The 16,337-nt window shown below is 33.9% G+C and overlaps 1 long non-coding RNA gene across 1 annotated transcript; it reads left to right on the forward strand.

The window, feature by feature from the left end:
- Window positions 1-8,080: 8,080 nt before the first annotated feature.
- Window positions 8,081-9,899, forward strand: LOC134684217 (uncharacterized). The gene is made up of 3 exons (XR_010101205.1): window positions 8,081-8,126; window positions 9,060-9,188; window positions 9,775-9,899. It is a non-coding gene; the product is annotated as an uncharacterized LOC134684217 (long non-coding RNA).
- Window positions 9,900-16,337: the final 6,438 nt, after the last annotated feature.

Genomic DNA, 16,337 nt, shown 5'->3' on the forward strand with positions numbered 1-16,337 from the left:
CCTGTAAACGTCCAGCAGGAAGTATTTCAAGATACCCAGTCTGATTGTTTGAGTACTGAAAGAATATAAAACATAATAAAATAATTATTTTTATTATACAAATATTTGGGCTTAAGGGCAACACGTTATGTTACAGAAAACTTCCTTGGCGTCAGTGAATAAAAAGCAATGAATGTAAACTAACTGACGCCAACATTATACTTAACTATCCGAGCAGTGTGCGCGGCACACTGTGTGAATGCTTGAGGATATTTTTTCTCTAGTATCATGTAGTTCACTCAGTTCTGTCATATTGTAAATCAAGAACAAAACAAATTACATGCTACCTGCAGTTGACACAAAACACACAGTATGTACATAAAATGATAGTGTGTTCTCAGATAATTAAGGATAATTTGCCGCTAAAATACTGTGCCTGAGCTAGCCACATATCTTTGACAGAAATGCGTCACCATAGGGGTATTTGCATACACGTGTGTGTACGACTACCAGTCTACTTGTCTCAGAGTACTTTAGCAAGCCGTTCCCGAGCGGTATAGCCTTACTTGATTTTCCACGTGGTACCGCATAAGAGTAAATCTTTGTGGGCATAGACCGACGTGAAATAGAGCTGTTGAGCAATCAAGATGAGACTATTCCTCGTTAAGGCACGTAGGCACCCTAACTACTCAGAAAATGTTCATAAATGTCTGGCCTGATCATTTATTATAGTAACATAACGTGAACCATAAAGGCACAACATCTTCATAAAAATCGGCGGTGTTGGGGCGGCTGGAGGGTTGATTTGAATTGTTGCACTTCTATACTGTTACTATCTTATCAATGCAACTGACTGAATAAACCTGACAAAGATTGAAAATTTAACACGTGCACCAAGTCATGAGACGGTTAAGAAAACATTGCCGTCTATACCACAGACATCATAAATCTAGTAATAAAATGTTTATCGTCCACCTAAATAAATAGTGATTTTAACAGAAGCCGAGTCGGACAGAACATGAAACATTAATATAAACATCAATTAAAAATTTCTAATTTATACAACATGTTTCAAACATAATAAATACACATCAAGCGTATGATCCAAAGTTAATACCGACACAGCAGACCAAAGCCAATTAACTAATAAAACCTCAATGCGTTGACCTTAATAGACCTTTGATAAGAGAATTACAGGCGTGAACAATGATTAGAGATGTACAAATACATATAAATTAACCTTGACCGCAGATAATTGATAGCTTTTAATGACCGTCTATAAGAACGATCACAGACAATATACCATAATTACGAAAGTAGTTATTGTTGATATAAAGCCTGTAAACGTCCAGCAGGAAGTATTTCAAGATACCCAGTCTGATTGTTTGAGTACTGAAAGAATATAAAACATAATAAAATAATTATTTTTATTATACAAATATTTGGGCTTAAGGGCAACACGTTATGTTACAGAAAACTTCCTTGGCGTCAGTGAATAAAAAGCAATGAATGTAAACTAACTGACGCCAACATTATACTTAACTATCCGAGCAGTGTGCGCGGCACACTGTGTGAATGCTTGAGGATATTTTTTCTCTAGTATCATGTAGTTCACTCAGTTCTGTCATATTGTAAATCAAGAACAAAACAAATTACATGCTACCTGCAGTTGACACAAAACACACAGTATGTACATAAAATGATAGTGTGTTCTCAGATAATTAAGGATAATTTGCCGCTAAAATACTGTGCCTGAGCTAGCCACATATCTTTGACAGAAATGCGTCACCATAGGGGTATTTGCATACACGTGTGTGTACGACTACCAGTCTACTTGTCTCAGAGTACTTTAGCAAGCCGTTCCCGAGCGGTATAGCCTTACTTGATTTTCCACGTGGTACCGCATAAGAGTAAATCTTTGTGGGCATAGACCGACGTGAAATAGAGCTGTTGATCAATCAAGATGAGACTATTCCTCGTTAAGGCACGTAGGCACCCTAACTACTCAGAAATGTTTTGGGGAAACGATATTATATTTGGCCAAAATAAAATATCATAGCCCAAAACGAAATATGTAACGTTATGTTGCCTGCCCATGTTGCATATTGAGTAACCCCAAAAGATTGAAGATGTTGTGCCTGATGAAGCCTTGTGTCTTGTTAAAATTAAAGTTGATCTAGAGAAAAATTAATGTCAATATAAAAATCCTTAACCACAATATTGAGATCAACGTGAGAAGAAAAGACACAAGGCTAGGATGGAGGACAAATTACAAAGTTATAACCGATGGTAAAAAACGTTTTCTGCATTGTATCTTGTCATTTAATCTTTTCCAGCGCGGATTTAATATCCAATTTGGAAGTTCTAATGTAACGTTTAAAACAATCTGATTTCCAACGTCCCAGTGTTTGTATCATGCTGTCCTCAATACCTTGAGAACTAGCACTTGTGGCCGCACCTGATCGAAAAGAATGTCCGCTATAATCCTTGTCACTATATCCTAATGCTATGAGTATTGTTTTCAGCTTGCTTATAAAATAGTTCCGAGAAAGTGGTTTTCCGGTTTCTTCAACGAGAAACGAATCATTCTGCTTTGCGTTTAGGTTTAATCTTACACTCATCAGCTGGGAAAGCAATTTATACGGACAAACGACGCCCTCTATCTTGAACAAGGAAATTATAATACCTTGTCGGAATATATCTGTTTTTGTAGCTTTTAAGTTAACAGTTACTTCGCATTCTGAAACGAAATTTATGTCAGAAACGCATAAATTTGAATCTGGATCAAACACAGTTCTACATGTAAACTCATTGCATCTCAGGAAACCATAAAATGCCAGAACACACGCTGTTTGAAATGTTAAATCCATATAATCATGATTGAAAAATCCACATTGCAAACAAGTTACTATTTCCTGTAAAATTTTAAACGTTATTGGTAACTTTTGACGTAATGGCTTACTCTCAGATTTTTTAACTCCATTTAACACATTTTGCAAGCGTTGGTATGTATGACCAAATTTATCACAAAGTGGGTTCACATTATCAAAATTAACTCCATGAAAACGAACTCCAGCGAGATATAATTTGATTGTTGAATATTTCAGTTTTAACACCGATTGGCAATGGGCCACGAAATAGATCAATAAATCTTCCGAAACTTTAGACATATTGAAAGTCCTTGAGTTGAATCCAGTGATATGATTGCCACAAAATTGAATAAAACATTGATATCCTGTTGAATAAACATTGCGGGTATTCATGTTGATACTTTTATTCCATAAGCTGTCGACTGCTTGGTCTAACTCCACACAATTTCGGAATGAGGAGGGCAGGTGCATGGATTCTGCGAAGCTTCTGGAGCCAATTGTCGAAACCGCTTCATCTGGTAACGAGAAAGAGCATCTGCTATGTTATTTTCTTTCCCTGGTACATGTACAGCATGTACAACAAAATTAAATTTAGCCGCACACCAAGTTAAACGGCGAACAAGATTCATAATTACGTTACACTATTAATAATGTACACACTAGACATATTATCACAATGAAAAAGAATGCGTTTAGTAGACCATTCATGCCCCCATAAAATAGCAGATATAACAATCGGATACAATTCTAAGTAAGCCATTGAGAAAGACTCCTCATCGGGCCGAATAAAATCGTCGGGCCAACTGCCTTGAAACCACCTTTTCCTAAAATAACCTCCGTATCCGATTGTTGATGAAGCATCCGTAAATAAATGAAAAAATCGGACGCATTAATAACGTTATCGCTGATAAAAAATGATATACCATTCCACTGACTTAGGAATTTGAACCACATTGCCATGTCATCTCTACATCCCTTTGTAATTGTAACGTGATGATAAAGTTCTTTAACGGAGTGTGCTAATGTCAATAAATACGACACAAACGATCTCCCTGGTATAATTACTTTACATGCATAATTGAGATGACCCAATAAACTTAACATTTCACGCTTAGTACATGAACGTCTATTAAGATAGCTGTATAAAATATCCTTAATTCGAACAAGCTTCTCATCAGGTAATTTAGCAATCATATGCATTGAATCGAGAATTATGCCGAGATATTCTAATGAAGTAGATGGACCAACTGTTTTATGAGCGCTGAGAGGAATCTTTAAACTATTAAATACATATAACATTGTGTTCATATTCCTTGTAGCATCTACGTAAGGATTGTTAATCAGGAGAAAATCGTCTAACAAATGTAACACGTGCCGCAAACCGTAATTATTTTGTAAGATCCAACATATTGCCACTGATAATGTATCGAATATCTTGGGACTTGAACGGCAACCAAATGCTAAACGAGTATAAAAATAGTACATGTCATTCCATTTTAATCCATAAAATCGCCATAAAGAATTATGTACAGGTATTAATTTGAATGCATCGGTTACGTCACACTTACATAATTGACTTTTAATTCCTAATGACTTAATTATATTTATAGCGTCGTCAATTCTTACATAGGTTAATGAATAGTCTTCCTTATTTATCAAATCATTGATGCTGTGATGCTCATCATTGTTGTGAGGAGCCGAGAGGTCTAAAATTAATCGTTTCTTTTTTGAATATTTTCCTTCAACAATACCTATCGGACTAATTCTATAAGTATCGAACGGAGGTTTTGTAAATGGTCCAATAAGGTATCCTTTACGAAGTTCGTCATCTACCAGTTTCGTAACATCATCGGGAAATTTCTTGGTAGACAATAAATTCTTACATTCCAAAGATTTACTTGGTAGTACGTTTATGCCTGTGTCAAAACCATATCGAAGTCCATTAATTAAATTAAAAACAAAATTTTTATCTGGATAATGTGTAAGTTCAAATTCAAGTTGATCGATATCAATAGGCGTAGACACTAGTCAATTCTTGGCCTGCGCTTGTTCTTGTGACGGCCTATTGTTCGGAGTAGCACCAGTAGATGATCTAGTATTAACATGGGCGAATGAACATTTTGTCCCCTTGAAACATTTTCCTGATAAGAAATTGTTACACACTTCCCGACCACGAAAGAAAAGAACAGGGCGTCCTCGTATATCTGTATTGGAATCAACACGATCGTTACTCCCAACTTGTGATTTCTGAAAATGAGTTTGATTATAAGTTGGTTTGGATCGATTATTCGATTGACCAAAGCTTGGTAACGTTTGACAAACAGCTGTGAGATGCCCAAGACTACCGCATGTTTCACATTCTTTAATTATTTGTCCACTTGTGATGGATGAATAGAGTTTTTCGTCTCTGATGGACCAATCTACAACTTTACCATGGGTCAGTTTGATAGCAGCTACCTTATTTGCGAAAGCCTTGTGATACTCGTAGAAAACGGGACCTTTATATCTTGCAGAGATATCAATAACATCTTGAATATACATATCGAATTCGATTCGTCGGTCTTGCTTTTCACAGATAATATTTTTGTAAATATTAAAAGCTTCTAGGAATTCTTGTATAGACAAGTTTCTTTGAAGGCGGGGATCGCGATGTTTGATTAACAAAACAGACCCGTCAGATTCATCAACGGTTTTGTAATCTTGTACGTTTTCTTGATTGTTAAGAAGGGTAGCCAGATTAATGTACTTGCCTTCTAAAATCTGCTTCCGAACGTTCGGTGCTACTGCTTGAACATGCGGAAACATGCCTGAGGAAACCTTGGTAGTGTGATAAGATCCTGTATCATGATGTACTCCATTATTTATATCACTAACGAATGCAGGTTGACTAACGATATTTGATTCTCTAACTAATAGCGACTGAATTAAAGTCCCTTGATTTTGAACAGTTTGCTCCATGTTGTTTAAACTGGTGGTAAGTTGAGTTAATGCTGGAATTTCGTGCATAACTGTATTATCCTGTCCTGTATTCTCATTTAATAGTTCCAATAACTGATCTTTTGTGAAAGTTGATGGAGCCCTGATGCCTTGCTTCCTTAGTTTTCCTTTAACTTGGTCAAGTGTCAATTCTGTATTAGAATTCTGTACAACTGGTGTGTCACTTTTCTTACTTTTCTTACTGGAAACACGCTTTTTACGAACTGGCGGCATTTTAAGGAAGTTGTTTAAAGTTATGAAATAACCAAATAATATTGATTTGAATTGTTGCACTTCTATACTGTTACTATCTTATCAATGCAACTGACTGAATAAACCTGACAAAGATTGAAAATTTAACACGTGCACCAAGTCATGAGACGGTTAAGAAAACATTGCCGTCTATACCACAGACATCATAAATCTAGTAATAAAATGTTTATCGTCCACCTAAATAAATAGTGATTTTAACAGAAGCCGAGTCGGACAGAACATGAAACATTAATATAAACATCAATTAAAAATTTCTAACTTAATATCAAATGTGAATTTGGGAGACAACAGTCTGATGAATTCATAAACTCATCATAATAAATGTGTACGAGAGACGCACATTTCGTCTGCATAAGTCTCATAAGTGCCGTTCGAAAAAATACTAAACAATAACAAATTAGCATATAGATCTTTGATGATCGAACTTCTCGAATGATTTTTCAAATACAGTTAGGGGTATATACAATAAATATTCCTTTAAGGTCAACTATAACTCAAATGATTTCATAATAAAGTAACTCATTCATGATATTTGTGGACAAAAGATTTGAAAACAGACTTATTCATGTTAATGAATTTAATATAATTACCAAAGTTGATACGACATACTAGTGTTCGACTTTTCTACCATATTCTTGATAGAAGGTTGTTGCTTCCAGGAAACTATAAAACAAAGAGTTGTAATTTGTTAAGGGGAAATCATCTATCCGTGTGTTTTACGGACTGTTATGGAAGTTGTGTTTCACATATGACGATGTATATTTTACAATCATAGTAATTACAATCCTGCCGCTTTTCCTCCGAATTATTTCATAATTGTTCTTACATGAGGATCCGACGGGTGTTTTGATACGAAAATTCATTTGCTTTCCTTTGAGAACTTGATATAATTCCCCAGGAATTTGGCGGTGTTCGTGTTGATCAGTATATTTCTGTCTGTATACTGTTGTTTGTCTGTTGTTTTCTTTCGTCTTCTTTTTGCAATTCCATGACCATTTTATTGCTCATTTATTGAAAACATATCACATGTATGAAGTCGCAAAAATAACCCCTTTTGACTTAGATATAGTGATTGAAATTTGTAACCTCACACATGCTATGTATGTTCTAATATTAAAAAACATCTTTCTTGGTACTCATGGTACTTCAAACGCGTTCATCAATTTCAAACTAATTGAACATATACATTTGATTGGAACACTTTTCTGTATTTCCTTTCACAATGAATGCAAAGACGTAAGCAAAGACGTAAGCATTTTAAAAAGCAAGAAAAATAGATGGATAAATCCATAATACTTGCTTTTTTTATACCAAAATACACCAACTTTTTCTTGTTTTAGGGATTTATAACCTTAAATTGAAATTGTTTATTTTATAATAAATCAACGCCGAAATGTGTTATAATGCATTTCAGTTCCAGGAACTCACAGTACTTTACTTCCTTATTGTTAAAATTATTTTGTTTTCATTTCAAAATTAAAAAAATGTATCAATCACGTAAGAAAGATAATGTAACTAACGCTACTAAAGGCAAAAGACAAAACAACTATTGCCTTTACCACGCCAGGTATGGTATCGTTGCTTTTCACTTGATTCGATGATTGTTAGTGTTTGATGTTGTCAGTGTTTTCGAACTTTCTCTTTTAAAATTTGCTATGGACCTTAGTATTTTGAGCATACTTTATTTTCATATGTTCAAGATAGCTTCTCATCTTAAACAAAATCAGGAATATTTGATAGTAACATAAAAAGAAACGAAAAAATTGACAGGAAATATATGTTCAAATACGAAATAAATATTGTATCCAATTTAATAATGAAAAAGAAAAAAAAAAACTTATGTAGCTTTCGCTTATGGTAGGACTTAACATCAGTGTATGAAAAAAAACCAAGTAGTGTAAATTAGTCGATTGTATTTAACAATGAAGTGAACTAAATACTATTACTATTCAGAATGTAGGATTGTGGTGTTTTATGACAGTGGTATATCTAGTTCAAATTGGCTTGTGGAAGGAGTTTATGTCACAGGTAAATCACTTTGAATGATGTTGACCAGTTATAGTATGCAATTTAATTGAATATGGTAATGAAAAATATGTCATAGATACCATTACCCGACCGAAGAGCAACAGAAGGCCACGTATGTGTCTTAAATACAGCGAAAAAACTCGCACCCGGAAGTGTGCCTTATCTGTCACCTACAAATATGTGTACTAGTTCACTGAAGATGAACGTCAAAAATAAACTTCAAAACATATAAGTGAATTCAAGTTAAAAAAATCACACAAGACTTACATATTTATATAAGCAAAACCGGCAGTCTAATTCATTTATTAATGCAAATCATTTTTCTTATCAAGATAAAGCATACACTTATTGTTCAGACTACAAATAAGTGAATGAAAGATTCATGCGACTGTCATACAGGTAAGACGTTTAGCTAGATATAAAACCAGTTTTAATTCATCATTTTCTACAGAAGGAAATACCTGTACCAATTATTCAGTCGTCTGATGAGTTGGAGCTTTTGATTTTGCCATTTGATAATGGATTTTCCGCTTCGATTTTCCTCGGAATACAGTTTTTTGTGATTTTACCTTTGCAATCATACAGCTTGATAATTAAGGTTTAAATGAACTTCAGTACGATATTTAAACAATACTTGTCAGATCAGTTTTAGACAGATTCTTAAAATATATAGTTACTGCTTTAAATCATCTTCTTTGGGTATTTAATTAGTTACTTCCGGTGTGATCTGATGAACTTTTTCCCCACTGATTCCCAACTTTTATTGTTTGTATGTATATTCCATTGGAATTAGAAAACAGAATTGGATGTTTTTTGGCTTACAAAATGTCACCGGTACAAAAAAAAAAAGGTTGCTTCACACGAATCGTAAAAGTATATTTAACTTCAAATGCTATTTGAATGTGAACAGAAACAATATTATTTTTTCTAAAGGCAGACACAGATATAGAACACCGGATCAGTATAAAATACGTAAACAGCCATTACACCTATATGTTTTCTCATGCGTCTGGACACTACGACAGAGAAACATCACTATCATGGAATACATTATTTGTAAAGGTTCGTTATTGTTATGGCTACATGTAGGTTGTTCATTTAAATGGACTTGTTGATGAAAGTCTTATACGGATGTAAGCTGCAGAGAAGGAAAGAGGTAACAAGCCTTAGTGATAACAACATGAGTTTCAGGAGAAAAAGTCGATTGTACATGTAATGGTTGAATTGATAATGGTAATCCATAAATGTACAAATTGTATTCTTACATATATCCGTTTTAGCCTGATTACCTTTTTTTGTGCATTTGTTAAGTCTACTATCTACTGAAAAACACTGGCTGCACCCTTTCAACCAAGTAAATTTCCGATACAAAGACCTATAGGGGTCAGATGTTTAGCCAAATACAAAAGTATGGTGATCCATGCAAAGCAAATGTCGTTGGAAGCAAAACTCATTACAATTTTACCAAATTCATAGTACAAATATAATGTTGGTGCACAATAATGACGTCATAGTGACATCATACATTTTTAAATGCATGAGACTGTTTATTTGTCAGATATATTTACATATTTTTAACTAATTGTATGATATTATTAATGACGTAAAAGTTTGCCCTGGTATACAGAATAATCATTTATTTACATAGGCCAAATGCTGTGGTGTAAGCACTGAAGTGTTCGCCCTATTCGGAACATCAAACTGGAGGTACCAGGCTGATTCAAACTCCCAATATATTCCTGTGCAATGTTGTAAATCTCAAACAGAAGTGTATCCTTATGGCAGTGAATACGATTTCAACTGTACACATTCACTTTTAAGCGGTTATTACCATGATCAGGTAAGTTTTTCAAATATGTAAATGTTCTACATTTATGCCGACAAAAAATAACAAAGGGCGGTGGTTCTCTCTCCATTAACTCTAGCTTCCTTTCTTTATAGACACTATTAAATAGTGCTGAAAGTAACGATACACCCTTACAATCAATTATTCAAGCAATCTTCATAAGACTCATCAGTAACGCTCATATCAAAATATTTATAAAGCCAAACAAAAACAAAGTTTAAGAGCATTGAGGATCCAAAATTCCAAAAAGTTGTGCCAAATACGGCTAAGGTAATCTATGCCTGGAATAAGCAAATCCTTAGTTTTTCGAAAAATTCAGAGTTTTTTAACAAGAAATTTATTTAAATGACCACATTATTGATATTCATGTCAAATCGAAATGTTGACTACTGGGCTGGTGATACCCTCGGGGACGAAACGTCCACCAGCAGTGGCACCGACCCAGTGGTGTAAATAGTTATCAAAGGTACCAGGATTTAAATTTAGTACGCCAGACGCGCGTTTAAAGCTACTAATAATGTTTCCACAAAAGCTCAATAAATGGTCTACCTTAACAATGCAGGTCTTATATTCGTGTTATGATTTATAGCCAAATATAAGCCATATTTGAAGAACAGTTTGGATTTTGCTGTTGTATAAGCGTCTGGTTGTCCTTAAAATTGTTTTGAATTTAAAAATGAGTTGAGAACCGACGAACAGTGCTTTTTTGATGCACTATAACAATGTATTAAGCAAACTTGTTATGTTGTATGACTTTAGATCAAAAGGGTCGATACTGCAGCTGATTGTCTGCCGGAACCCAAGGTTATCGCTTACAGGATAGTACATACTCAATGATTGATTTTGTGATTTTCGATAACTCACAGATACAACCTGATGAGCACTTAAATATGTTTATACCTACAGACAAACTTATGTTTATTTGCAGGGATGTGATACAGCAATAATAAATAGATTGGAATCATACAGTGTCCCGTTTTTTGTATTCATATCAATCGCTATTACTGCTCAGGTACGACATACCATTTTGATATATTGAGAATTAATGATTCATTATCTAAAGACGTGTTGTTTACATTGTAATGTTTGTAAACAAATTCTTATAGAAGATGGCGGTGTGAAATTGATAACTTATTCTTAAAATGTTTTCTAGAGAAAATCAAACAATACAAATGATTTTTATGCAGGATGTAATGATGTTTTAATTCATTCGTTCTTATGTTGTACTGTTATACCACTGTCCCAGGTTAGGTGGAGGGTTGGGATCCTGCTAATATGTTTAACCCCGCCACATTATTTATGTATGTACCTGTCCCAAGTCAGGAGCCTGTAATTCAGTGGTTTTCGTTTGTTTATGTGTGACATATTAGTTTTTCGTTCATTTTTTTTACATAAATAAGGCCGTTAGTTTTCTCGTTTGAATAGTTTTACATTGTCTTATCGGGGCCCTTTATAGCTCACTATGCGGTATGGGCTTTGCTCATTGTTGAAGGCCGTACGGTGACCTATAGTTGTTAATGTCTGTGTCATTTTTGTCTTTTGTGGATAGTTGTCTCATTACCAATCATACCACAGCTTCTTTTTTTTTATATTTGAATGAATAAATGACAAACTGTTTATCCACTTTTTAACATATTAAAGAAAGCACGACAGTAGTTTCATACTCAATATATCTTTGATGTTGCTACATAGAAATAAAAATTAATGCATGATTTTAACTTGGCTCTTTCGGTTATATCATATCAATGATGTAGCAGTCTGCTCTAACGTTAAATAGTACAAAACAAGTAGTCGAGATACAAATTATTCTGTGTTTTTCATATCTTTCTGATTACAATTGTCCGCTAATACTTTGAGAAAAAAACTATTATACTAAGGATTTTCTACCCAATGAATGAATTACCTTTAATGTATATGGCACAAATGTTTGAATTATGGGTCAACCATACTCTAAATCATCGTATTGTGTGCGCCATTTAAATTTCTTAAATCATGCAACACTGTTGAGTCTTTCGAACACAAAACACGCGTTTGGAGTACAAAAGTTTGTTCTGGTATATATGGGTTCATCTTAATGAAGTAAACCGCTTTTTGAATGAACATGTTTTCTAAATATCATTATAATAGCGACGAATACTAGAGGGACAATCAAACTCATAGATCGAATATAAACGTCAATGCCATGGCTCAAACAGAAAACGACAAATAGACAAATAGCATTTCACAAGGCACAACATACAAAACTAAAGACTAAGCAACACAAACCCTATAAAACGTGTTTACTCTTATCAGAGTAAAACATGTCAGATGTATTCTACAGCATAGATCATATATTATTTGCTGTTTCTTGTATTCTAATTTATATAGATTGGTATCATAGCAACAACCATATGCTATGAATTTATTATGACAACAAGAGATAATGCAATAGGTGCTAAAGTAGAAAATATCGAATTGAAGGAACTGAAGGAAAGTGAAGAATCATAACAGAACTAGAGAACACGTCTTCTTTGTTAGAAAATTTGAATAGAGTTAGTTATTTATGTCTTTACATAAAACTTAATTTCTAGTTTTTCTGTGTTTATGCTTGCATTTGTCTACTGTTAACAAACTGTTTTTTTCATGACAACAAAGAAAGATTTGGTTTGAAATGAATGATGACTGTCTTTTTATTCAATTGTTACATACTTGAAATATTATTTATTTTGTCCATGTAGAGATTAATAAAAAAGTCCATCAGTCATTTGTGATACAGATAAACAATAACATTCTCTTTCATATAAGGATGCCACGCATATCCGCATTAGTTCCAAAGGGATGGCAGTGACACTGTGGAACACCTGATAAAACTGAAATGAAGTGTATGTGGCTACATTTGTATTTACTTTGTAAAGTTTTGTTTTTCTTTTGTCATTCTATGTGTTTTTTTTGTGGTATTGTCAGCATTTCTTTCACTTACCATGTAAATTTGTGTGATACCATACTCCTTTTGTTTTAGATAAGTGAAAGTATAAAACACATAGTAACTGTACGTTTCTGACCGTTTCTTTTCCCGTTTGAATGGTTTTGCACTTGTATTTTTTGGAGCTCTTTATAGCTTCCCGTCCGGTGTGAGCCTAGACTCCGTGTTGAAGACCGTACCTTGACCTATTGAGGTTTACTTTGATAAATTGTGACTGGGATCTTCCTATATCTATATAAGTTATAAGGGAACCAATTGAAATGTCACACTATTATTTTGATGCTGAGATTAATAGATATATACCACTTCTCTGATCTAATCTAATGAACAAAACAAAATTTATATTCATTGGAAATTATATTTCAAATGTCATGAGGAAAAATAACGAGGTTTGCGATGAAATAAAAAAAAGTTAATGGGGACTTTTTATTTTGACTCTGCGGTATGGGCTTTGGTCAATATTGAAGGCCGTACGGTGCCCTATATATACATGTTAATGTCTGTTTCATGTGTTCTCTTTTGGAGAGTTGTTTCATTGGCAATCTTACCATATCGTCTTTATTTAATGTATGTCGATTCTGCGCTTTGTTTTGTAGGCTAACATTATGTCTGAGTGTTTAAACACGTACACACGGTTGATAGTAAAATAAAGTTGCCGATAATGAATAATCAGTTGAACACGCGATACATCCTTTAACAGTGGGTTGTCAAAGAGAGACGAAAGATACCAAAGAGATAGTCAAACCCATAAACCGAAAAAAAACTGACAACGTCATGGCTAAAAATGAAAAAGACAAACAGACAAACAATAGTACATATGACACACCATAGAAAACTTAAGAATAAGCAACACGAACCCCACCAAAATATAGGGGTCATCTAAGTTGCTCCGGAAGGGTAAGCCGATCCTGCTCCAACTTACCGCATGCTTACTTTTAGATATTCAATTATCGTTTCTGCAAATTCTACATAACATAAATATGCAGAAAATGTTTCACTTCAAAGTTATATCAAATAACAATTAGATATTTGCTCTTGGTTAATTTTTTGTACACAAATCATTCTATTAGTTTTCTCGTACGAATTAGTTACATTTGTCATTTCGGGGCCTTTTATAGCTGACTATGCGGTATTGATTTTACGTATTGTTAAGAGTCGTACGGTGACCTATAGTTGTTAATTTCTTTTTCTCTTGTGGACAGTTGTCCCATTGCCAATCATTCAGCATACTATTGTTCAATTTCTGATCATGCTGACATAGATATACTAATACATTTTGTCAGGTATAATTGATATCTCAATCGATACATGATTGCCAATGAAACAACTATCCATAAAAGACCAAATGACACAGACATTAACAACTATAGGTCACCGTACGGCCTTCAACAATGAGCAAAGCCCATACCGCATAGTCAGCTATAAAAAGCCCCGATAAGACAATGTAAAACAATTCAATCGAGAAAACTAACGGTCTTATTTATATAAAAAAAAAAAATTAACAAAAACCAATACGTAACACATAAACAAACGACAACCACTGAATTACAGGCTCCTGACTTAGGACAGGCACATACATAAATAATGTGGCGGGGTTAAACATGCTAGCGGGATCCCAACCCTCCCCCTTACCTGGGACAGTGGAATAACAGTACAACATAAGAACGAACTATAAAAATCAGTTGAAAAAGACTTAACTCATCAGATGGACAAGTGAACGTTTTGCATGAATATATATTATCCTGCAGTATGCCAACATCCATGACTATTTGTAATGTAAGAATCAAACGATATGGCACCATACAACCTCTTATGTAATGTCTCCCTTCAATGTTTTTATATCATGCGGATTAAAAGATTATTTCGGTATTTATTACATAAGTGAAAAGGGTTGAACTTTAACAACTTATAACAGGAGGTCCAACATGATAAATACAAGACTGTTTTCTTTGTTTGCTAACATATTTATATACATAACAGCAGAAAGATTCCAATTTCATTTCAAACTATACCAACAGAAATGAAAAAAAAACAAAACAACACGTATGGTTAATACAATTTAACTATTGAGTAAGAGGTTTACGAAAACAAACAATATTTTCTATTTTGGTGAAACTGACTGACACATATTCTCAAAGATGAGCAGTCCGACTTGTGTTACATTCGCCAGAAGGTCTGTCAACCTTTTCGAAGTATAAGGTGACATCACCGTATTGAGTGAAATTTGTGTTGCCCGACACAAATTGTTGTATCTACTGATAAGTTGGTTATTGTTTGTTCCTTTGTTTTTGTAGCTTTTTTCATAAACTGTATCACATATAAAAAAATCAAAAACCAAAAAAACAAACGGTTACACATAGTCTCAAATATATGATGCTTACAAATACATGCACATAGGAACATTCTCATTCAGTTGTTGGTATTTATCGGTACATGAATGTAAGGAATAAAGACACTATCTCAGCCAATAAGTGACATCACAATAATACAAAATGTGTCAATTTTCTTCACAACATGTATCAATTGGTTAGTATAAGTCACATGACTACTTTCTTGTTCGTCATTACTTTCTTGTTCGTCATTACTTTCTTGTTCTACCGTGATATGTCCAAACATCTTTATAATTGGTCCCGTAACAACTGTTATCACCATGATCACAACAACAAGTGTCAGAAAAAAGTGCAGCTTCATTGAATAAAGCTATGTTTTAACAGTATATATTTCTGATAATTGCAATCGTATTTGTTTTGTAATTGATAATTCATAAGGTGCAGATAACCAATTAGTCCGAATAATTTGTTTGGCGTTATTTGTGAAAACTGTTTGCAGAATTGAAATCGCATACTTCATTGTATTCGACGAAAGCTATTTAATTCATATCTATTCATATCTATTAATTATTTATTCATATTAACTACAGGTTGAATCCGTGTTCAACATTCATATCGTATAAAATAGTGAAGCGTGTGACTGATAATTTGATATACTAGTTTTTTTGTAATTACGAAAAAATTTTTAATGTCCTGATAAAATATCATGTTTTCACTGAAATATCAATGACATTAAAAGCACAACTATGAAGCTGACTATAACCATCTGAGTCTACACCCCACTCAAATGAATTGCCTATAATGGCTAGACGTATACTAGGAGGGTTAAGATCTTACAAAACCAATCAAATATAAGGATCAAGACAATGAACACGACGCTTTATTAATCTATGCATTCGAAACGCTCTGCCGAATATTTGTCAATGAATGGTGGAACGGCCAAAGGTTAAACGTACGGAAGCCGTAAGGGGACACACAAAACATTAGAAAATATTTTTTTTTAATTCGAGATCACGATAAAACAGTACCGTTTTACCGATATCTCGATAGAAAATATATCGTTAACTCGATAA

The sequence above is a fragment of the Mytilus trossulus genome, chromosome 9 (assembly GCF_036588685.1).
Source record: "Mytilus trossulus isolate FHL-02 chromosome 9, PNRI_Mtr1.1.1.hap1, whole genome shotgun sequence".
NCBI lineage: Eukaryota > Metazoa > Mollusca > Bivalvia > Mytilida > Mytilidae > Mytilus > Mytilus trossulus.